We start from the raw sequence: 26,537 nt of genomic DNA on the forward strand, positions 1-26,537 counted from the left end.
TCTAAAATCTGTATATAAACTCCATACACATGACTGGCTGCTGTGTGGCCTTCACATGAGTCAATAATATTATAAGAAGTTCAAAACCAGAAAGAGTTGGAAAGCTGAACAAAGAAGATGCTGCCCACAGTGGAAGAGGCAGTTTAGATTTTGAATCTAGCATATTATTCGAATATAAATCAATACTCTTTAGAGGAAGAAAAATTCTTCCTCTATGTATGTAGAAGACTCTATGTATGTATGTATGTAGAAGACTCTACATACCACTATCAATGAGGTGGATGAAACTGGAGCCTATTATACAGAGTGAAGTAAGCCAGAAAGAAAAACACCAATACAGTATACTAACGCATATATATGGAATTTAGAAAGATGGTAACAATAATCCTGTATACGAGACAGCAAAACAGACACTGATGTATAGAACAGTCTTTTGGACTCTGTGGGAGAGGGAGAGGGTGGGATGATTTGGGAGAATGGCATTGAAATACGTATAATATCATATATGGAAGGAGTCGCCAGTCCAGGTTCGATGCACGATACTGGATGCTTGGGGCTGGTACACTGGGACGACCCAGAGGGATGGTATGGGGAGGGAGGAGGGAGGAGGGTTCAGGATGGGGAACACATGTATACCTGTGGCGGATTCATTTCAATATTTGGCAAAACCAATATAATATTGTAAAGTTTAAAAATAAAATAAAATTAAAAAAAAAAGCAGAGCTATCACTTTGCCATAAAAATCATTAGATTGTTAAAGATACAGAAAATTAACACATAGTCAAGAAAAAAACTCTAATAAAAACATTCAAAATAACACAGATGTGGTAGTTAGCACATAAGACTTTAAAGCAGCAAGCGTAAGTGTATCTGCCTGCAATGCAGGAGACCCAGGGTCGATTCCTGGGTCAGGAAGATCCTCTGGAGAAGGAAATGGCAATCCACTCTAGTATTTTTGTCTTGAGAATCAGATGGACAGAGAAGCCTGGTGGGCTACAGTCCATGGGATCACAAGAGGTGGTCACGAGTTAGTGATTAAACCACCACCACCCTGGTTCAATTTCTGGGTTGGGAAGATCTGCTGGAGAAGAGATAGGCTACTCACGCCAGTATTCTTGGGCTTCCCTTGTGGCTCAGCTGGTAAAGAATCCCCCTGCAATGCAGGGGACCTGGGTTTGATCCCTGGGTTTAGAAGAGTCCCTGGAGAAGGGAAAGGCTACCCATTCCAGTATTCTGGCCTGAAGAATTCCAAGGACTGTATAGTCCATGGGGTCACAGAGAATCAGACATTACTGAGTGACTTTCACTTCACTCACTTCATTCAAAATACAACAATTAAAAATTTTAGATCCCAAAAGTAAAATACCTGAAGTAAAACAAAACAAACCTGGATGTGCCTAACAGCAGAATAAAGACAAAAATAGAATATGTCAGTAAACACAAAGACTTATCTATTTATATAAACTGTTCATTAAGAAGAGAAATAAAAGTTTAAGAATAGATCAACATCAGCACTGCTACTGGCAGCTCCAAAAGGTAGTCCAACTAAAGAAAAATGAGTGATCAAGCAAAAACTTTCAGAAATAATTTTTAGAAGAAGTCTTAAAAACAAGCAAGATACAGGAAATAGTAAAATGGCATAAATAAGTCCTTTCTTGTCAGTAATTACTTTTAATGTGAATGGATTAAACTCTACAATCAGAACACATAGAGACTGGCAGAATGAATTAAAAAAAACATGATCCAACTATATGCAATTTCTGGAAGAGATTCACTTTAGACCAAATGAAGCAACTAGGTTGAAAGAGAAAAAGATATTCTATGGAAATTGTAATTTTTAAAAAGCTGGGACTTATTCAGTCTAAATAGACTTTAAGTCTAAAACTGTTATAAGAGAAAAAGGAAATTACATATTCCTAAAAGGATTAAATCACCAAGAAGATACAATAATTATCAAAACTATTTCACACCAAAAACAGGTACAGAAAATACATAAAGCAAACACTGACAGGATTAAGGGAGACATAGATAGCTCTACAATAATAATTGGAGATTTCATTACCTCACTTCCAATAATAGATAGTTTCTAGACAGAGGATTAAAACAGAAACAGAATTTGACAACTCTATAAACCAACTAAATTCAATAGATATACCTAACACTTCATTTACAGAAACAAAATATCCATTTTTATCAAGTACACATGGATTATTTTCTAGGATGGACAACATTTTAGGACACAAGACAATTATTCATAAGTTAAACGGCATCACACAAATCATCTACGATCACAAGAGAATGAAGCTACTGAAGAAATCAGTAGCATAAGTAAAAGTGGAATGCTCACAAAAATGTAGAAATTAAACAACACACTCCTAAAAGGCCACCAGGATAAAGAAGATATCAAAAGGGAAACTGGAAAACATATTGAGAATTAGAATGAAAACAGAACACACCAAACCATATGAGATTAAGTGAAAGCAGAGGAGTATTTATCATCACTACATGCCTACACTGAAAAAACAAAAGAGAAAGATCCTAAATTTATAAGATAACTATATACCTGAATGGATGAGAAAGTGAAAGTGAAAGTGAAGTCGCTCAGTCGTGTCCGACTCTCTGCACCCCGTGGACTGTAGCCCACCAGGCTCCTCCGCCATGGGATTCTCCAGGCAAGAATACTGGAGTGGGTTGCCATTTCCTTCTCCAGGAATGGATGAGAAAGGAGCAAACTAAATCAAAAGTGGCAGAAGGAAGAAAACCTTTTAGAAAGATTAAAGTGAATATTAATGACAGAGGGAATTTAAAAAATAGAGAAAAGCAAGGGAAAGAAAAGTCAAGTTTTGTAAAGACTAAAACAACTGACAAGCTTCTAGCTAGATAAAAAAAAAAAAAAAGATGATGATTCAAATTTCTAAAATCAGAAAACACAGGACATCACTACCAAACTTACAGAAATAAAAAGGATAAGCCAATTCTAAGAAAAATTATATATGAACAAATTTGGTAAGCTAGACAAAAATGAAAAATATCTGGAAACACATGCACTACAAACTGAAGAAGAAACAGAAAATCTAAAGAAAACTGTAACAAGTAAAGATATTCGGTTATTAACTGAAAACTTCCAATAATGAAAATCTCAAGGTAAGATGACTTCACTGATGAATACTACCAAATAGTTAAAGAAAAATTAAACCAATTCTTCTCAAACTATTTCAAAAACAGAAATAAAAAAACACTTTTGAATCAATCTGTGATATCAAAGTCAGACAGAGATATTACTAAGACAATGAAATAAAAGGCAATAACTCTTGAATGCAGATGCAAACATCCTCAACAAAATACTAGTAACAACTTGCAGCACTATATGAAAATGTCACCGTAATAAAGTGGGGTAAATCCGAGGAACCAAAAAGGTAACTAAATGTATAAAAATTCAATCAAAGTAATACATCATACAAACATAAGGGGGGGAGGGACTACATAATCATCTCAATTGACGCAGATAAAGAATTTGATAAAATCCAAAACACTCAATAAACTAGGAATAAATTGAAAAAATTCAAACTAACGAAGGCCTTTATGAAAAATGCAAAGGTAGTAGCATCGTTAACAGTTAAATATTGAAAGTTTTCCCCCTAAGGTAAAGAACAAGGCAAGGATATTCTACAGAAAGATCTAGAGAGAGCAATTAAGCAAGAAAAAAGAATAAAAGGCACCTGAATTATAAAAGAAAAAGTTATTTATCTAACTGTAGCTTACAAGATTGTGTGGGTGTATATATACACATGGCAGGGATGGGAAGAGGGAGAGAAGGAGTAGGAAACAGGGAGAGAAACCTGAGAACACATAGACAGTCAGTTCAGTTCAGTTCAGTTCAGTTCAGTCGCTCAGTCGTGTCTGACTCTTTGCGACCCCATGAGTCACAGCACACCAGGCCTCCCTGTCCATCACCAACTCCCAGAGTTCATTCAGACTCACGTCCATCGAGTCAGTGATGCCATCCAGCCATCTCATCCTCTGTCGTCCCCTTCTCCTCCTGCCCCCAATCCCTCCCAGCATCAGAGTCCTTTCCAATGAGTCAACTCTGCACATGAGGTGGCCAGAGGACTGGAGTTTCAGCTTTAGCATCATTCCTTCCAAAGAAATCCCAGGGCTGATCAGCTTCAGAATGGACTTGTTGGATCTCCTTGCAGTCCAAGGGACTCTCAAGAGTCTTCTCCAACACCACAGTTCAAAATCATTGATTCTTCGGCACTCAGCCTTCTTCACAGTCCAACTCTCACATCCATAAATGACCACAGGAAAAACCATAGCCTTGACTAGATGGACCTTTGTTGGTAAAGTAATGTCTCTGCTTTTCAATACGCTGTCTAGGTTGGGTATAACTTTCCTTCCAAGGAGTAAGCGTCTTTTTAATTTCATGGCCGCAGTCACCATCTGCAGTGATTTTGGAGCCCAGAAAAATAAAGTCTGACACTGTTTCCACTGTTTCCCCATCTATTTCCCATGAAGTGATGGGACTGGATGCCATGATCTTGGTTTTCGGAATGTTGACCTTTAAGCCAACTTTTTCACTCTCCTCTTTCACTTTCATCAAGAGGCTTTTGAGTTCCTCTTCACTTTCTGCCATAAGGGTGGTGTAGTCTGCATATCTGAGGTTATTGATATTTCTCCCGGCAATCTTGATTCCAGCTTGTGTTTCTTCCAGTCCAGCGTTTCTCATGATGCACTCTGCATATAAGTTAAATAAGCAGGGTGACAATATACAGCCTTGACGTACTCCTTTTCCTATTTGGAACCAGTCTGTTGTTCCATGTCCAGTTCTAACTGTTGCTTCCTGACCTACATATAGGTTTCTCAAGAGGCAGGTCAGGTGGTCTGGTATTCCCATCTCTTTCAGAATTTCCCACAGTTTTTTGTGATCCACACAGTCAAAAGCTTTCGCATAGTCAATAAAGCAGAAATAGATGTTTTTCTGGAACTCTCTTGCTTTTTCCATGATCCAGCGGATGTTGGCAATTTGATCTCTGGTTCCTCTGCCTTTTCTAAAACCAGATTGAACATCAGGAAGTTCACTGTTCATGTATTGCTGAAGCCTGGCTTGTAGAATTTTGAGCATTACTTTACTAGCGTGTTGAGATGAGTGCAATTGTGCGGTAGTTTGAGCATTCTTTGGCATTGCCTTTCTTTGGGATTGGAATGAAAACTGACCTTTTCCAGTCCTGTGGCCACTGCTGAGTTTTCCAAAATTGCTGGCATATTGAGTGCAGCACTTTCACAGCATCATCTTTCAGGATTTGAAATAGCTCAACTGGAATTCCATCACTTCCACTAGCTTTGTTCGTAGTGATGCTTTCCAAGGCCCACTTGCCTTCACATTCCAGGATGTCTGGCTCTAGGTGAGTGATCACACCATCATGATTATCTTGGTCGTGAAGGTTTTTTTGTACAGTTCTTCTGTGTATTCTTGCCACCTCTTCTTGGTATCGTCTGCTTCTGTTAGGTCCATACCTTTTCTGTCCTTTATCGAGCCCATCTTTGCATGAAATGTTCCCTTGGTATCTCTAATTTTCTTGAAGAGATCTCTAGTCTTTCCCATTCTGTTATTTTCCTCTATTTCTTTGCATTGATCGCTGAGGAAGGCTTTCTTATCTCTTCTTGCTATTCTTTGGAACTCCGCATTCAGATGCTTATGTCTTTCCTTCTCTCCTTTGCTTTTTGCTTCTCTTCTTTACACAGCTATTTAAGGCCTCCTCAGATGGCCATTTTGCTTTTTTGCATTTATTTTCCATGGGGATGGTCTTGATCCCTGTACAATGTCACAAACCTCATTCCATAGTTTGTCAGGCACTCTGACTATCAGATCTAGGCCCTTAAATCTATTTCTCACTTTCACTGTATAATCATAAGGGATTTGATTTAGGTCATACCTGAATGGTCTAGTGGTTTTACCTACTTTCTTCAATTTAAGTCTGAATTTGGTATAATAAGGAGTTCATGATCTGAGCCACAGTCAGCTCCTGGTCTTGTTTTTGCTGACTGTATAGAGCTTCTCCATCTTTGGCTGCAAAGAATATAATCAATCTGATTTCGGTGTTGACCATCTGGTGATGTCCATGTGTAGAGTCTTCTCTTGTGTTGTTGGAAGAGGGTGTTTGCTATGACCAGTGCATTTTCTTGGCAAAACGCTATTAGTCTTTGCCCTGCTTCATTCCATATTCCAATGCCAAATTTGCCTGTTACTCCAGGTGTTTCTTGACTTCCTACTTTTGCATTCCAATCCCCTATAATGAAAAGGACATCTTTTTGGGGTGTTAGTTCTAAAAGGTCTTGTAGGTCTTCATAGAACCATTCAACTTCAGCTTCTTCGGCATTACTGGTTGGGGCATAGACTTGGATTACTGTGATACTGAATGGTTTGCCTTGCAAACGAACAGAGATCATTCTGTCGTTTTTGAGATTGCATCCAAGTACTGGATTTCGGACTCTTTTGTTGACCATGATGGCTACTCCATTTCATCTGAGGGATTCCTGCCTGCAGTAGTAGATATATAATGGTCATCTGAGTTAAATTGACCCATTCCAATCCATTTTAGTTAGCTGATTCCTAGAATGTCAACATTCACTCTTGCCATGTCTTGTTTGACCACTTCTAATTTGCCTTGATTCATGGACCTGACATTCCAGGTTCCTATGCAATATTGCTCTTTACAGCATCAGACCTTGCTTCTATCACCAGTCACATCCACAACTGGGTATTATTTTTGCTTTGGTTCCATCCCTTCATTCTTTCTGGAGTTATTTCTCCATTGATCTCCAGTAGCACATTGGGCACCTACTGACCTGGGGAGTTCCTCTTTCAGTATCCTACCATTTTGCCTTTTCATACTGTTCATGGTGTTCTCAAGGCAAGAATATTGAAGTGGTTTGCCATTCCCTTCTCCAGTGGACCACATTCTGTCAGATCTCTCCACCATGACCCGCCTGTCTTGGGTTGCCCCACGGGCATGGCTTAGTTTCATTGAGTTAGACAGGGCTGTGGTCCTAGTGTGATTAGATTGACTAGTTTTCTGTGAGTATAGTTTCAGTGTGTCTGTCCTTAGTATGATCTAATTGTTTCCAACACAGAGGAGACTTTAAACCTAAATTACCATAGCCTGGTGTTATCTATATAAATCCATCCCATAATTGTGGGAGATTTTTTCCTCCTTTGCTGAAACTTTTCTTGTTGCTCTGATTGAGCTTGAGTAACAGAAAAAAGCTCAAATTTATGGCCAGAGTCAGAGCAGGCATAATTAATTGGCCCAGTGAGGGGATCCCATCTAGTAATATCACAGTAACCTGAATATGACTATAATTTTTTTATAAAGTAAATTTTCTCAGGGCCAACCAGTTAGAGTCTTGTAGTAGAGAAATTTAACAAGGTAACCTGGAACTAGACACAGGTAATTGGCCACAAACCCAACAACTGAATTGATTTCTAAAACTAGCATAGAATCAGGCCTATGATTATATGTGTTTATATACACATGGCAGGGAGGTGGGGATGGGAAGAGGGAGGGAGGGAGTAGGAAAGAGGGAGAGAAATCTGAGAACACATAGATATTACTAGAGCTAAAAAAGGAATTCAGCATGCAAGATACAACATCAACACACAAAAAATCAGTTACATCTATACAGCAGCAGTGAAAATTTCTAAAATTTTATTAGGAAAACAATTTTATCTGCATGATAATCCACAAAAAAAATCCAGATGTAAAGTTAACCAAGGAGGTGAAAAACTTGTACATTAAAATTATAAAACACTACTGTAAGAAATAAGAGACCTACATAGAGGGAAAGACATCCTATGTTCTGGAACTGGAAGACAGTATTATTGAGATCACAGTATGCTGCTGCTGCTGCTGCTAAGTCGCTGCAGTCGTGTCCAACTCTGTGCGACCCCATAGACAGCAGCCCACCAGGATGCCCCGTCCCTGGGATTCTCCAGGCAAGAACACTGGAGTGGGTTGCCATTTCCTTCTCCAGTGCATGAAAGTGAAAAGTGAAAGTGAAGTTGCTCAGTCATGTCTGACTCTTAGCGACCCCATGGACCGCAGCCTACAGGCTCCTCTGTCCTTGGGATTTTCCAGGCAAGAGTACTGGAGTGGGGTGCCATTGCCTTCCCCGAAGATCACAGTAGAGTCCAAAGCAATCTACAGATCCAATGTATTCTGAATCAAAATCCCGCCAACTTGTTTTGAAGAGTTGGAATGATAATCCTCAAATTCACATGGAATTTCAAGGGGGTCTCAAATATACAACATAGTGTTGAAAAAAATGAACAAAGCTAGAGTACTCACAAATTTCAAAACTCCTTACAAAGCTACAATAATCAAAACAGTATCAGTTGGTCAGTTCAGTCAGTCAGTTCATTCGCTCAGTCGTGTCCGACTCTTTGCAACCCCATGAATCTCAGCATGCCAGGCCTCCCTGTCCATCACCAACTCCCTGAGTTCATGCAGTTATACATATATTCTTTTTCAGACTCTTTTACATTATAGATTACTACAAGATATTGAATATAGTTCCCCATTATATAAAGTAAGTTCAGTTCAGTTCAGTCACTCAGTCGTATCCAACTCTTTGCAACCCCGTGAACTGCAGCACGCCAGGCCTCCCTGTCCATCACCAACTCCCGGAGTTCACTCAGACTCATGTCCATCGAGTCAGTGATGCAATCCAGCCATCTCATCCTCTGTCGTCCCCTTTTCCTCCTGCCCCCAATCCCTCCCAGCATTAGACTCTTTTCCCATGAGTCAATTCTTCACATGAGGTGGCCAAAGTACTGGAGTTTCAGCTTTAGCATCATTCCCTCCAAAGAAATCCTAGGGCTGATCTGCTTCAGAATGGACTGGTTGGATCTCCTTGCAGTCCAAGGGACTCTATAGTACTATAAAATGATAGAACATACACAAATGGAATAGAACTGAGAGTCTAGAAATAAACTCGTACATCAACAGCAACTGATTTTCAACAAGGATGACAAAATCACCCAAAGTGACCTTTCTAATGAAAGGTCCCAGGACAACTAGACAACCACATGAAAAGAATAGGTCTGGACCCCTAACTCAAAATGCTTTCTAAAAATTACCACAAATATTTTTCTTTGAGAAAAAGAAAAGTGGTAGATTTTTTTTTACAATTTTGGATTTCACAACAGTTTTTCTTAGATATGACACCAAAAGCATGAGCAATAAATAAGAAAAAGATAAACTGGACTTAATGAAAAAACTTCTATGCACAAATGGACATTATCAGTAAAGTGAAAAAAATATCTGAGAATAGATAAATATTTGCAAACCATACATGGGCTAAATAAAGAGTATGTAAATAGTCCTTAGAACTCAACAAGAATAAGACAAAAACCCAACTTAAAAAATGAACAGAGGACTTGCCTAGACATTTGTTTGAAGATGTAAAAATGGCCACCAAGTATAGGAAAAAATGCTCAGTATCATTAGTCACTTGGGAATACACAGATACTACTAAGTCAATACTAAGATACTACTTCACACACAAGGACAGCTACAATTTTTTAAAGGAAAGTAACAAGGGTTGAGGAAAAATAGACACCCTTGTATATTATTAGAAGCACTGTAAAATTTTGCATGCACTGTGCTTAACAGTTTGACAAGTACTCAAAAAGTTAAACAGAGTTGCCATATAATCCAGAGTAATTTCATTCTTAGTATATAATCAAGACTTGAGAATGAATACTCAAGAAGATGTATGCATCTCAATGTTCACTGCAGCACTGTTCACAATAGCCAAGACATGGGAGCAACCTAAATGTTCATCAACACAAGAATGGATAAATAAGATGTGGTACACATGTACAATTAGATATTACTCAACCATTAAAAAGAATGAAATAATGCCATTTGCAGCAACATGGATGGACCTAGAGACTGTCATACTGAGTGAAGTATGTCAGACACAGGAGAAATATCATGTGCTATCCCTTATATGTGCAATCTATACAAATGAATTCATTTACACAACAGAAACAGACTCGCACAGACTTCTGAGAACAAACAACGGTTGCCAGGGCGAAAGATGGGGTGAGGGTTAGTCAGGGAGTTTGGAGTGGACATGTACGCACTGCTGTTATCTAAAATGGATAATGAACAAGTTCCTAAATTACAGAACAGGGAACGTGGCTCAATGTTATTGAGAGAGTTAATTCTTAGGTAGGTTGATAAGAAGTCCAGGGTCTCCAAGGAGGAGAAAGGGGTCTGGGGCTCTCTCTCAAGGAGGAGAAAAGGAGAAACTTTTTTTTCTGCATTCCTTAGTCCTAGCCACATAAAGCTTTTTCTTTTTTTAATCCTAAACTAATGATTACACAACAATTCATGTCTTGTTGAGACTCTGTACTAAGAATTATATAACAACAATGTACCCTGCTTGAGGATGTGTTTCTTCTTCTTAAGACCCTTCAGACTAATCCTGTCATCTTAAAATGTATATTATGGAAGTGTGTCTGGTAAGATTTTTTCCATTGTTAGTTCTAATCCCATTATCTTAAAATGTAAACTGTGGGAATGGGTCTGATAAGATCTTTACAATCTTGAGACATTCTTGTGATTTACTGTAATAATCAATTGAAAAAGTACATAGCTCCTTTGCTAAGGCTAGCAAGGGGGCACTCTCGGTCCCAATTCTGATGTCCATGTGAGAAGCTTTCTCTGCCCCTTTTTATTTTTATTTTTTTTAAATTTTATTTTATTTAACTTTACAATATTGTATTGGTTTTGCCATATTATCAAAATGAATCTGCCACAGGTATACATGTGTTCCCCATCCTGAACCCTCCTCCCTCCTCCCTCCCCATACCATCCCTCTGGGTCGTCCCAGTGCCCCAGCTCCAAGCATCTAGTATCGTGAATCAAACCTGGACTGGCGACTCGTTTCATATATGATATTATATATGTTTCAATGCCATTCTCCCAAATCATCCCACCCTCTCACTCTCACAGAGTCCAAAAGACTGTTCTATACATCAGTGTCTCTTTTGCTGTCTCGTATACAGGGTTATTGTTACCATCTTTCTAAATTCCATATATATGCATTAGTATACTGTATTGGTGTTTTTCTTTCTGGCTTACTTCACTCTGTATAATAGACTCCAGTTTCATCCACCTCATTAGAACTGATTTAAATGTATTCTTTTTAATGGCTGAGTAATACTCCATTGTGTATATGTACCACAGCTTTCTTATCCATTCATCAGATTTTTACGATCATTCTTTCTTCTTTTTTTTTTTAATTAAAAAAATTTTTTTAAGTCCCCTTTTTATACTTAATAAAACTCTGCTACACAAAAAGCTCTTGAATGATCAAGCCTTGTCCCTGGTCCTGAAGTTAAATCTTCTTTGGAGACCATGAAGCCATCATCGTTCACAGTAAGCCATCATTATGTGGCAGCCTGGATGAGAGAGGGGTTTGGGGGAGAATGGATACATGTATAGCTGAGTCCCTTTGTTGTCCACCTGAAACTATCACAATATTGTTAATCAGTTATACTCTAATATAAAATAAACAAGTTTTTTAAGTTTATTTTTTAAAAACCCTGAAAGGTGAAAAAATAAAAAAGGAATTATTTACCATTTTGCCTGAAATAACCAAAACATATTAATAACCATAGAAATGTATGTAAAATGATTTTCAAGAAACCAGACATCAAACCACAAGTGACAGTGATCAGAAGGGACAGATAAGAAACAAAATACATGAGCTCTACAACTGCTCTGAGAGCTGGACAATAAAAAAGGCTGATTACCAAAGAATTGATGCCTTTGAACTGTGGTGCTGGAAAAGACTCTTACAGAGTCCCTTGGACAGCAAGAAGATCGAATCAGTCAATCCTAAAGGAAATCAACCCTGAATATTCACTGGAAGGACTGATGCTGAATTTGAAGCTCCAATGCTTTTGACCACCTGATACAAAGAACTGACTCATTAGAAAATACCCTGATGCTGGGAAAGACTGCAGGCAGGAGGAGAAGGGGACAACAGAGGACAAGATGGCTGGATGGTATCACCGACTCAACAGATATGAGTTTGAGCAAGCTCCAGGAGACGGTGAAGGACAGGGAGGCCTGGTGTGCTGCAATCCATGGGGTCGCAAAGAGTTAGGACATGACTTAGTGACTGAACAACAACAACTGTTGTAGCTTATTGCCTTCAGTGAGTTTCCAAATTATGGCAAAGGAAACTGCGGTGCAGCTAAGCAAACTGAACTGAAGAGAAAAAACTGAAGTCCAAGAAGAAAAATGCAGTTAGCATTCTTTCCGTGAACCAGAAAGGAGAGAACTTCAGAGACAGAGAGCTCTGGAGATGAGTAGAACATCTTGCTTGAATATAACAACAGAAGCCAACATATGTGTCTGAGGAAGTGACCTGAATCTGGTGAAAGGACTATCAATTTTGATAACACTAGAGGAAAGGGTAACTGGCAATAACTCAGGGTGATGAGGAACAGTGTCTGTTCCCAACAACCAGAATGGAAAATTTATATTCAAAAGGCATTGGGTAGAGCACTTAGCGAAGTCATATAAAATGAACAGCTTTAGACTGAATACTGAACCAGAACATCTAATAAAATTAGAAAAGAAATGATCAAGTTGTCTTTGATAATGTATTAATTACATCTGAAAAGAAAGAAGACAAAATTCACAGGAATATAAAATTATTTAGCCCCAAATAAGATAAAATCACTATATTTGGAACCTACACAAAAATTATGAGGGGTGAAAAAGGGGCAAGAAAACACATAAAAAAGGGAATAATCAAATAAAACTAAACTAGAAAACAGGAGGTAAAATATTTGTATACTAAAAACTACAACACAGTGCTGAAAGAAACAACAGGAGGCCTAAACAAATGGAAATTTATTCTGTGTTCACAGTAGGAAGACTTAATATTAAGATATCAATAGTACATAAAGCAATCTAGTGATTCAATGCAACCTCTAGGAAAATATCACCATGGTTTTTTAAGAAAGAAATTTAAAATTCTCAATTAATATTAAATTGCAAATGGTCCTGAATAGCTAAAACACAGTTTTGAAAAACAACAAACCTGGAGGAGCCATATATCCTCATTTCAAAACAAACTACAAAGCACTAGTAATTAAAGCAGACAGACCTATAGACCAATGGAATATAAATAAACCTATTCATTTATTACCAACTGATTCTTGATAAGGGTGCCAAGTCCATTCAATGTGAAAATTAGTATCCTCAATAAACGGTGCTCAGAAATTTGTATTTCTACAAGCAGAAAAATGAAGTTGGATGCTTAACCCCATACAGATATCAACTGTGACTTAACTACAAGAGCTAAAAATTCCTAGAAGAAAAGATAGGGCTAAATCTTCATGCCACTGGATATGGCAACAAAATTTTTTAAAAATGGATAAACTGGAGTTCATTAAAAGTACAATTTCTGCATATCAGAAGATGTTATCAACATCTCTGTCAAATGGTTAAACAGATGTTAACATGGTCTGTCTCAACTGGCACAAGACAAGCACCAATCATCAGAAAGCTGGAGGGACTATATTAATATCTAACACAGTGGACTTCAGTGCAACCAGCATAACCGGAATGAAAGGTGCATCAGTACGTAATGATGGAGACTCAACTGATCAAGAAAAAAAATAGCAATCCTAGGTACCTATAATTACTGAGTTTCAAAACAGTCCAATCCACAATTACAACTTTGAGTTTCAACATTTCACTCTTACAAATTGATTTAACAAGTGGAAACCAGAACAAGAGAGATAAAGAAAACTTGACTTCTACCTTAAATGCCAGAATAAATATTTTTAAAGAGGACATGGAAACATTCATCAAGATGGGCCATACACTTCTCAAAACAACTAAAAATGCCAAGTAATATACAGCATGTTTTCTAAATAGGAAAAAAAATAGTTAGAAATCAACACTACAAAGATACACTGGAAATGATAAATTATATCGGAATTAAATAGGATACTACAAAAAGAGCCCTGGGACAAATAAAATTACAAAGAAAATTAGAAAACATTTTGTACCAAGTGAAAAACTTAAATAGTGGGATGAAGGTAAAACAAGGGCAGGGAAAAACATATAGCCTTAAATACTTATATAAGAAAAGAAAAAGATATAAATCAATGTAATATGCTGCTCTCTTAAACTAAATAAAGTGGAGCACATTGTTTCAGATGAGAAAGAGAGCAAAAATATTTTTAAAATGTTTAAGTAAGATCAGATATAAGAAAGAAATCAGATAAATGAAAAATTCAATAAACTAAAAGTTGGCTCCTTGAAGATACTAACAAAATCCATAAATTTCCAACTAGAGCTTGTAAAACCAGGAACAAATTAGTCAAGATAAATGAGTAACACCAGAATGATGGAAGAAATATCACTACAGATTCTATGACATTAGTGGTAAAATAAGATAATACTGCTAAGTTTGTGGAATAGATTTGACCATTTAAAGAAAACGGACAAACATCTTGCACATAAAATTATAAAAATGGACCCAGAAAAGCCAAAAAGCACTTTGTCGATTAACCGTTTTAATTACAACTCTTCCCACAGGGAGCTACAGTTCGGCTGTGGTGGTGGTCTAATGCCAAATGCTGAATGGGCTAGTGCCCTTTCAGCCCAATGGTTATGACTAAAACTAGAACTAAAAACGAAATAACTACCTCAGGGTCTCTAAAAAGCAAAGACTTTAGGTGAATTTGTAAAGGTAGTTAAGAGAAGCAACTCACAGCAAGACAAGTGTCTCATTTATTTTAATTTTCTCTCTCAGCCATGCCACCAAGGTTGACTGATTTGCAAAGCATTGCTGTACAGGCAGATAAAACTTCAACTGAAGACATGACACACTTCTGGTCAATGGAATCAAGGAATAAAGCCCAGAGAGACAACAGGGTGAGAGGGAAGTCTTGGAGGCAACTGATGCTAAGAAAGAGTTCCCTTACTTCTGTATATGAGCCTGTACAAGACTCAGCAAAATTCCTGTGCCACATGTACACTACATAGACCCAAGCCAACATACAAAGACTTTAGAGAACTAAACTTAGATCTGAAACCATACAAATTGCTGTCTAACTCCTGAACATATAATCAGGGAAAAGACCCCAAACCAGCAATAACAAAGTCTTTGAGAAGAATTGAACTGGATTTGAATTAGATTTCCTACTAAAACAAAAACATCAACCTTTTCCAGATGATTATAACAGAATTCAGAGGATATACAACATAACATTCACTAGTTATAATGTTAGAAAGTAAATCAACATCTAAAAATCCAAGAAAATGTGACCTATTAACAAGAGAAAAGATAAACAAATGCTAACCTCAAGATAACAGATGCTTGAACTATCAGACAGTATCAGTCTAAGGTAGATAAATAAATAAACTGAAGAACAGACAGAAAACCTTGAAAAACACTAAACCCTCAGGCACCTATATTACAGTAGCAATAGGCATAATATATGGGTATCACTGTCAATACTGAAGAAGAAAAGAGAAATAGTTAATCTAGCAATATATATAAATGATATTACATAATTTGGTGAAAGACAAATTCACAGATTCAAGGATCTCATAGAATCCTAAACAGGTACTATTTTTTTAAATGTCTAAAAATATCACATTCAAAAGGTTGACAATATATAATAAAAATCCAGAAAGCAGTTGGACAGAAATGACAAACTATATACAAGGAAACAATAATTCAAGAGACTGTAGATTTCTAAATCAGAGTCTGCAGTGGTCAGAAGACAGTGGAACAACAGTTTTAAGAACTGAAAAAAAAAAAAAAAAAAAAAACTTCAACCCAAAATTCTATACTCAGAGAAAATATCCATCAAAAAATGAAGAACAGAGATCTATAAATAGAGAAGTATCATCTTTAGACAGAGAAAAGTTAAGACAATTTGCCACCAGCATACCTGCTCTACAAGAATTGTTGAGGAAATTCTTTTAGATGACATAATATCTGAAAGATACTATGTGAAAGATAATATCTGGCAGACAACATCTGGAAGAGGAAACTTCCATCAGCAATGGAAACATCTGGATAAATACGAAAGACTATTTTCTCCTTAAGTTATTTAAATATGTAAGATTATTAAAAGTAAAAATCACAATAGGGTTTGGAGAACTTTTCAGTGTGAAAAGTGAAAGTAAAAGTCAATCAGTTGTGTCCACCCCATGGACTATACAGTCCAAGGAATTTTCTAGGCCAGAATACTGGAATGGGTAGCCTTTCCCTTCTCCAGGGGATCTTCCCAACCCAGGGATCGAACCCAGGTCTCCAGCACTGCAGGTGGATTCTTTGCCACCTGAGCCACAAGGGAAGCTGTTTCAGTGTACCAATAAGTAATAAATATGATTATAAAATAAATAGCAGTGAGATGGTACCCAGATAAGGGATTTCAAGCATTGTAATGTTTCTACATTTTTGTGGACTGGTGTAATATCAACTCTTAAGTAGACAATGAAATTTTAAATTTGTATAGTCTTTAGACTACCAAAAACATATAAAAAGTACAGTCAAAAAGGAAATTAAATGAATCAAATACAACTAAAATGGCATTAAGTGTTTTAACTATAATACTTAAAATAATCAAATAATATAAAAAAGGCAGCTTAACTAATTGAAAATGTTATAAGAAAAAACAAATGAGCTAGAATAGCTAAGACAACTTTGCAAGAGAATAAAAGAGAATCACACTACCCAATCTTAGTACTCAGTAGCTACAGTACAGTACAAGTTTTGGTACAAAAACTGACACAAAGATCAATGAAACAGATCACCTTCCTGAGTAACCCATCAAATATTAAAAGATGAAATAATATCAGTTTTACAGAAACTCTTTTGGAAAATAAAGTTGGAGGGAAAATTGCCCAAGTCATTTTATGATGCCAACATAACTGTATTTCATAAACATGACAAAAACATTTAAAAAAATAGATGAATACTCTTGTTGAAAAAGATATAAATATTAACAAATGAAATAAAACAGTAAGTCAAAAGAATAAAAGATCACGATTGGTAGAGTTTATCTCAGGAATGCAAGGTTAGTTCAACATTAGAAAATCAACCAACGTAAATTTCTATACTAATATAATAAAAATGTATTTTTTAAAAATTCAGATAAAGAATGGGACAAAATTCATTAACTACTCATGATCATGACTTTAGAACAGCAGGAGACTGGGCTTCCCTGGTGGTACAGTGGTTAAGAATCTGCCTGCCAATGCAGATTCAATCCCTGCTCTGGCAAGATCCCAAATGCTACAAGGCAGCTAAGCCCATGAGTCACAACTACTGAGCTCACACACCTAGAGCCTGTGCTCTTCAACAAGAGAAGCCACTGCAATGAGAAACCCGTGCACTGCAACAAAGAGTAGCCCCTGCCTGCCACAACTAGAGAAAGCCTGCACACAGCAATGAGATCTAGTATGGCCAAAAATGAACAAATACATCTTAAAAAAAGAAAATAATAGTCAGGGACTACACCAAGCTGAAAACAAGTATCTAAGACAGTCCTAGTGCTAATATCATTCTGAAAACAAAAAAGTTATCTCTAATATTGGAAACAGGATAAGAATGCCTGTTTTTACTCAACACTGTATTGGAAGACCTAGTCTTGGCAATAAAACAAGGAAAAAAATGGCACAAATACCAGAAAAAATAAAATTTATTTGAAGATGATATATTTATTCTTGAAAAAATATATATAGGGTCTAGAAAATAATTATGAGCTCTCATCATTTGAATTAAACAGAGACACTGGATCCAGGTTAATATTTAAAAATCAACTGTATTCTTATATGTTATAGTAATTCAGAAACACAGAATAAGCAAAGAAATTTTTAAATAAAGTACTTACTATGCTGCTAATTCGCTTCAGTCATGTCCGACTCTGTGCGACCCCGTAGACGGCAGCCCACCAGGCTCCCCCGTCCCTGGAATTCTCCAGGCAAGAACACTGGAGTGGGTTGCCATTTCCTTCTCCAATGCATGAAAGTGAAAAGTGAAAGTGAAGTCGCTCAGTTGTGTTCAACTCTTAGCGACCCCATGGACTGCAGCCCACCAGGCTCCTCCATCCATGGGATTTTCCAGGCAAGAGTACTGGAGTGGGGTGCCATTGCCTTCTCCAGTACTTACTATAAAGCTACATTAATAAAGACACATGGTATTGGTGAAATGATAAATATAAGGATAAGTGGACCAGAATTAATTCAGTATAATTTTTGACTTTTGACAGCAGTACCAAGGAGCTTCCCAGGTGGCGCTAGTGGTAAAGAATCTGCCTGCCAATGTAGGAGACGTAAAGATGTGGGTTCAATCCCTGGGTCGGGAAGATCCCCTGGAGGAAGGTATGGAAACCCACTCCAGTATTCTTGCCTGGAGAATTCCATGGACAGAGGAGTCTGGCAGGCTACAGTCCATAGGGTCACACAGAGTCGGAAACAATTGAAGCAACTTAGCACGCACCAAGGAAAATGTAATGAGAAAAGAAAAGTCTTCCACAAATGGTTCTGGATCACCAAGATGGGCTACCTGTATTGTGAAAAATGAATACTGACCCTTATCCTCATACCAAACAGAAATATTAATTCAAGCATAGACTTAAATGCTCAAGCCAAAAGTACTAAATAAAAAGCACAGTAGAAATCTTTGTGACATTAGGGTAGGAAAAGTTTTATTAAATCACAAAAATGAACCACAGAATAAAAAAAAAAAAACAACTTAATAAACTGGACTTTTTCAACTTTTGCTTTGAAAACAAAACTACAAGCCTTAGTCTGGAAGAATATATTCATAGTATATATATCAGAAAATAACTTTTGTCTATACTAAACTAAGAACTCTGTAACAACTCAGTAAGACAAATAACCCACTTTAAAAACTGCAAAGATATTTGAACAGACATTGTGCAAAACAAAACCAACATCCAAAAGAAACTTGAAAATATCTTATTAAAAGAAAAATTAAAATTAAAACCACAATGAGATACCACTACACATACACAGATTAGAATGGTTAAAATTAAAAAGAGTGACTACTCTATGCTTTGGAAAATATTTATTAAATAGAACAACAGGAACTCCACAACTTTGCTGGTAGAACATGAAAATTTTACAGCCACTTTAAAAATAATTTGGCTTTTTTTAAAAAATAAAGTTAAACATAAACTTACCGTATGACCCAGCAATCGCAGTCATAGGTATTGTCCACACAAAGACTTGTACAGGAATGTTCATAGCAGCATTATTTGTAATGGCCTAAAACTGGAAACAACCCAAATGTCCATCATCAGCTGAATGGATAAACAAATGTGGTATATCCATACAATGGACGACTACTCAGCAATAAAGAGGAGCAAACTATTACTACACGCAATAATACTGATGAACCTCAAAATCATTATGCTGAGTGAAAGAATTCAGACAAAGATTATATATTGCATCAGTTCAGTTCAGTTCAGTTGCTCAGTCGTGTCCGACTTTTTGCAACCCTATGAATCGCAGCACGCCAGGCCTCCCTGTCCATCACCAACTCCTGGAGTTCACTCAGACTCACGTTCATCGAGTCAGTGATGCCATCCAGCCATCTCATCCTCTGTCGTCCCCTTCTCCTCCTGCCCCCAATCCCTCCCAGCATCAGAGTCTTTTCCAATGAGTCAACTCTTCGCATGAGGTGGCCAAAGGACTGGAGTTTCGGCTTTAGCATCATTCCCTCCAAAGAAATCCCAGGGCTGATCTCCTTCAGAATGGACTGGTTGGATCTCCTTGCAGTCCAAGGGACTCTCAAGAGTCTTCTCCAACACCACAGTTCAAAAGCATCGATTCTTTGGTGCTCAGCCTTCTTCACAGTCCAACTCTCACATCCATACATGACCACAGGAAAAACCATAGCCTTGACTAGACAGACCTTTGTTGGCAAAGTAATGTCTCTGCTTTTCAACATGCTGTCTAGGTTGGACATAACTTTCCTTCCAAGGAGTAAGCGTCTTTTAATTTCATGGCTGCAGTCACCATCTGCAGTGATTTTGGAGCCCAGAAAAATAAAGTCTGACACTGTTTCCCCATCTATTCCCCATGAAGTGATGGGACCGGATGCCATGATCTTTGTTTTCTGAAGCCAACTTTTTCTAAGCCAACTTTTTCTAAGCCAACTTTTTCACTCTCCACTTTCACTTTCATCAAGAGGCTTTTGAGTTCCTCTTCACTTTCTGCCATAAGGGTGGTGTCATCTGCATATCTGAGGTTATTGATATTTCTCCTGGCAATCTTGATTCCAGCTTGTGTTTCTTCTAGTCCAGCGTTTCTCATGATGTACTCTGCATATAAGTTAAATAAGCAGGGTGACAATATACAGCCTTGACATACTCCTTTTCCTATTAGGAACCAGTCTGTTGTTCCACGTCCAGTTCTAACTGTTGCTTCCTGACCTGCATACAGATTTCTCAAGAGGCGGCAGGTCAGGTGGTCTGGTATTCCCATCTCTTTCAGAATTTTCCACAGTTTTTTGTGATCCACACAGTCAAAGGCTTTGGCATAGTCAATAAAGCAGAAATTGATGTTTTTCTGGAAACCTCTTGCTTTTTCCATGATCCAGCGGATGTTGGCAATTTGATCTCTGGTTCCTCTGCCTTTTCTAAAACCAGCTTGAACATATACTGCATAAGTCCACTTATTAAAAATTATAAAATGTATGTAAATATGTAGTGATACAGAGCAGAATATCAAAGTTAGCCTGGGAATGGATATTGAAGGACTGATTACAAAAAGGTATAAGCAAAGTTCAGGATTATGGCAGAGATCCTCTTCTTTATCACAGTAATAGTTTCATGGATGAATACAGTCCAAGTCATTAAACTGCGTAATTTCAACATGTATACTAAATTGTATGTCAATGTTGAGCCCAAACAAAGCAAGTTGCAGAAGTTATTTAAGATAAGACACTACTCATTGATTATCATGCAAACCAATTATTTGCTAGTGTTGACTGCTACAATAGGGTTGAAAGCATAAAATCCTGAAGTTTGGTAAAAAATATCAAATTCTGATAATAGATATATCTGAGCAGAAGCAAAGACAATAGATTGTCGAGGCCTTCACAGGAAGCGTCACCTGTGTTCTAGTTAAATCACTTTAGCGTGGCCTTGCTAAAACTCATAGTTCTAAGTGTTTATTTTTTATTTTTAGGAGTTTTCATACCCATTCTTCTCACATATGAATAAAGACAGTTTCAGTGCTTTATTTACAGTTTTCATGGTCTTGATTTCTTATTAGTCTTCCTAGAATGTTCAGAAAAGTATTCACCAAAAGTGGTGAGGGTTGGCATTCCTTTTCTCTTCCAGTTGTCAGGGCCCACAGGCTTTCCCAACTAGGTGTGATACTAGTTGGAGGCTTTTCAGAGATGCCATTAATTGGATTGATAAGGGAAGTATCAGTCAGTTTAATACACGTTTACTTGGAAACTCAGGAGGAGAAAAAGTAGTTAATAGGAAAATTTTTTTTTCCTTCTTCACATTTTTTAGCCTAGTATTTTTTTTTAATTTTATTTTATTTTTAAACTTTACATAATTGTATTAGTTTTGCCAAATATCAAAATGAATCCGCCACAGGTATATATGTGTTCCCCATGAATAAATACAATTTTCCAAATTTGAAGATCACTTAGTCCACAAATCCAAGAAACTCAACAACAAACTACTAACAAAGAATCACAAAAAAAAACACCACCAAAATGCATCATATTTATATTCCTCAAAAGCGTAATAAAAAGAAAATCTTAAAAGAATTCTCAAAAAAAAAAAAAAACCATATTCCTCCACATATTGCATAGAGAAACAAAATGAGGATGATACAGATTTCCAACTGGAACAATTCAAGTGAGAATACAGGGTCAACATTTAAATATGTTCAATATCCAGTATACAAAACTTTCAAAAATGAAAACAAAAAAATATGACTATTCATCAGTAGCAAACTCACACCAGAAGAAATGTTAAATAAAATCCTTCAGGCCATAGGAAGAGAATTGTACATGGAATTGAGTCTACACCAAGAATGAAGACTAACTGATAGGATAATTAGATGGGTAAGTACTGTAGAATATTCTTAAAGAAATGGGAATACCATACCACCCTATCTGCCTCCTGAGAAACCTGTGTGCAGGTCAAGAAGCAACAGTTAGAACTGGACATGGAACAACAGACTGGTTCAAAATTGGGAAACAAGTATGTCAAGGCTGTATACTGTTACCCTGCTTATTTAACTTAAATGTAGAATATATCATAAGAAACACTGGGCTGGATGACTTACAAACTGGAATCAAGACTGCTGGCAGAAATATCAACAACCTCAGATATGCAGATAATACCACTTTAATGGCAGAAAGCTAAGAGGAACTAAAGAGCCTCTTGGGGAAGGTGAAAGAGGAAACTGAATAGCTGACTTAAAATTCAATATTCACAATATGAAGAACATAGGATTTGGTCCCATCACTTCATGGCAAATAGATGCGGAAAAAGTGGAAACAGTGTCAGATTTCATTTTCTTGGGCTCCAAAATCACTTCAGAGGGTGACTGCAGCCACAAAATTAAGACACTTGCTCTTTGGAAGAAAAATCTAAACAGCGTATTAAAAATCAGAGATATCACTTTACCGACAAATGTCCATATATGTCAAAGCTATGGTTTTTCCAGCAGTCATGTATGGATGTGAGAGTTTGGCCATAAAGAAGGCTGAGTGCTGAAGAATTGATATTTTTGAACTGTGGTGTTGGAGAAGACTCTTGAAAGTCCCTTAGACAGCAAGGAGATCAAACCAGTGAATTCTAAAGGAAATCAACTCTGAATACTCACTGGAAGGTCTGGTGCTGAAATTGAAACTCCAATACTTTGGCCACCTGATGGGAAGGGTCGACTGACTGAAAAAGATCCTGATGCTGGGAAAGACTGAGGGCAAGCGGAGAAGGGGATGACAGAGGATGAGATGGTTGGATGGTATCACCAACTCAATGGACATGAATTTGAGCAAACTTAGGGAGATAGTGAAGGACAGGGAAGCCTGGCGTGATGCAGTTCCTGAGGTCACAAAGAGTCGGATATGACTTAGTGACTGAACAACAAATACATGTAACTTTTTCTTATTATTTTTATCCCCATAAAAGATAAACTGTTTAATAAACAGAACAACAGTGTGGGATTTGTGACACAGGTAAGCTAAACTGGATGGATGTCAACAATAAGGAGGGGAAGAAATGGAAGTATATTTTAAGATGCTTATACTTTATATGAAGTGGTATAATAATAAATACAGACTGTGATAAATTAATGACATACACTATAAACCTAAAATAACCATTACAATAAAAACACACAGAGTTGTAACAGGTCAATAAGCCAGATATGTAGAAGAACAAACACTTCAACTGATTTAATCGAATGCAGAAAAATAGTAAAAAAGGAACAAAAAATAAGTTGGGGAAACATAAAGTGGTGAGATGATACACTTGAACTTGACAATAAGAGCAGTTATAGTAAATTGGGTTTAAAGATCCCAATTAAAAGACATATTTTATAAACAAATTGAAACATTTATCTTTTCTCTATATCTAAACTCTCCAGAGATTGGAAGCTCTTATTTTCCAGTAACTTTATAAGTTAGGAAGGTTATCTCAATAACAGGTACAGAAATCTCAAGGAATTTTGGAGACCCTGAGAAGGGAGGAAATTACTTAGATCTGTTAGGCAAAATCTGTGATAGCCTCTGACATGGCTTTCCGCAGGGAAGTGCGCCGACTGTGACAGACCATGCAGAAGCATGGCCGAGAGGAGCTACCCCTCGCCCGATGTCAGGGGTGGCAGCCGGGAGGAGCTACCCCATGCCCGAGGTTAGGGGCGGCGGCTGAGAGGAGCAACCCCACGTCCAAGGAGCAGTGGCTGCACGGGCACAAGAGGGCTGACAGGAGCTACTCCACATTCAAGGTCAAGAGGGGTGGCTGTGAGGAGATATCCCTCGTCCAAGGTAAGGAGCAGTGGCTGCACTTTGCTAGAGCAGCCGTGAAGAGATATCCCACGTCCAAGGTAAGAGAAGCCCAAGTAAGATGGTAGGTGTTGCGAGAGGCATCAGAAGGCAGAAACACAAACCATAATTACAGAAAACTAGTCAGTCTAATTACACGGACCACAGCCTTGTCTAACTCAATGAAACTAAGCCAAGCCCTGCAGGGCCACCCAAGATGGGCAGGTCATGGTGGAGAGGGCTGATGGAATGTCGTCCAGTGGAGAAGGGAATGGCAAACCAATTCAGTATTCTTGCCTTGAGAACCCCATGAACAGTATGAAAAGGCAAAATGATAGGATACTGAAAGAGGAATTCCCCAGGTCAGTAGGTGCTCAATATGCTACTGGAGATCAGTGGAGATATAACTCCAGAAAGAATGAAGGGATGGAGCCAAAGCAAAAAGAATATCCAGCTATGGATGTGACTGGTGATAGAAGCAAGGTCCAATGCTGTAAAGAGCAATATTGCATAGGAACCTGGAATGTCAGGTCCATGAATCAAGGCAAATTGGAAGTAGTCAAACAGGAGATGGCAAGAGTGAATGTTGACATTCTAGGAATCAGCGAACTAAAATGGACTGGAATGGGTGAATTTAACTCAGATGACCATTATATCTACTACTGTGGGCAGGAATCCCTTAGAAGAAATGGAGTAGCCATCATGGTCAACAAGAGTCTGAAATGCAGTACTTGGATGCAATCTCAAAAATGAAAGAATGATCTCTGTTCATTTCCAAGGCAAACCATTCAATATCATAGTAATCCAAGTTTATGCCCCAACCAGTAACGCTGAAGAAGCTGAACTGTTCTATGAAGAGCTACAAGACCTTTAAGAACTAACACTCAAAAAAGATGTCCTTTTCATTATAGGGGACTGGAATGCAATAGGAAGTCAAGAAACACCTGGGGTAACAGGCAAATTTGGCCTTGGAATACGGAATGAAGCAGGGCAAAGGCTAAAAGACTTTTGCCAAGAGAACACACTAGTCATAGCAAACACCCTCTTCCAACACAAGAGAAGACTCTACACATGGATAACACCAGATGATCAACACCGAAATCAGACTGATTATATTCTTTGCAGCCAAAGATGCAGAAGCTCTATACAGTCAGCAAAAACAAGACCAGGAGCTGACTATGGCTCAGATCATGAACTCCTTATAGCCAAATTCAGACTGAAATTGAAGAAAGTAGGGAAAACTACTAGACCATTCAGGTATGATCTAAATCAAATCCCTTATGATTATACAGTGGAAGTGAGAAATAGATTTAAGGGACTAGATCTGATAGAGTGCCTGATGAAATATGGACGGAGGTTCGTGACATTGTACAGGAGACAGGGATCAAGATCATCCTCAGGAAAAAGAAATGCAAAGAGGCAAAATGGCTGTCTAAGGAGGCCTTACAAATAGCTGTTAAAAGAAGAGAAGTGAAAAGCAAAGGAGAAAAGGAAAGATATAAGTATCTGAATGCAGAGTTCCAAAGAATAGCAAGAAGAGATAAGAAAGCCTTCCTCAGTGATCAATGCAAATAAATAGAGGAAAACAACAGAATGGGAAAGACGAGAGAACTCTTCAAGAAAATCAGAGATACCAAGAGAATATTTCATGCAAAGATGGGTCGATAAAGGACAGAAAAGGTATGGACTTAACAGAAGCATAAGATATTAAGAAGAGGTGGCAGGAATACACAGAAGAACTGTACAAAAAAGATCTTCATGACCAAGATAATCACAGTGGTGTGATAACTCACCTAGAGCCAGACATCCTGGAATGTGAAGTCAAGTGGGCCTTAGAAAGCATCACTGCAAACAAAGCCAGTAGAGGTGATGGAATTCTAGTTGAGCTATTTCAAATCCTGAAAGATGATACAGCGAAAGTGTTGTACTCAATATGCCAGCAAATTTGGAAAACTCAGCAGTGGCCACAGGATTGGAAAAGGTCAGTTTTCATTCCAAACGCAAAGAAAGGCAATGCCAAAGAATGCTCAAACTATCACACAATTGCACTCATCTCACATGCTAGTAAAGTAATGCTCAAAATTCTCCAAGCCAGGCTTCAGCAATACATGAACCATGAACTTCCAGATGTTCAAGCTGGTTTTAGAAAAGGCAGAGGAACCAGAGATCAAATCGCCAACATTCGCTGGATCATGGAAGAAGAGAGTTTCAGAAAAACATCTATTTCTGCTTTACTGACTATGCCAAAGCCTTTGACTGTGTGGATCACAATAAACTGTGGAAAATTCTGAAAGAGATGGGAATACCAGACCACCTGACCTGCTGCCTCTTGAGAAACCTATATGCAGGTCAGGAAGCAACAGTTAGAACTGGACATGGAACAACAGACTGGTTCCAAATAGGAAAAGGAGTACGTTAAGGCTGTATATTGTCACCCTGCT

At 37.7% G+C, this 26,537-nt stretch overlaps 1 protein-coding gene across 11 annotated transcripts in view; it reads right to left on the minus strand.

The window, feature by feature from the left end:
• ZPBP (zona pellucida binding protein) overlaps positions 1 to 26,537 on the minus strand; it is a 138,250-nt gene that overhangs the window by 14,218 nt on the left and 97,495 nt on the right. For 2 of the 11 annotated variants that reach the window (XR_015163268.1, XR_015163269.1), the window contains exon 8: positions 19,259 to 19,349. The exons of the other annotated variants lie outside the window; for them this stretch is intronic. The gene's annotated coding sequence lies outside the window, so the exon portion shown is untranslated. The remainder of the gene's footprint in view (positions 1 to 19,258; positions 19,350 to 26,537) is intronic. 11 annotated transcript variants of the gene reach the window in all.

This window comes from Bos grunniens, chromosome 4 (genome assembly GCF_055505025.1).
Source record: "Bos grunniens cultivar Pamir isolate PY7600 chromosome 4, Bosgru_T2T1.0, whole genome shotgun sequence".
Taxonomy (NCBI): domain Eukaryota; kingdom Metazoa; phylum Chordata; class Mammalia; order Artiodactyla; family Bovidae; genus Bos; species Bos grunniens.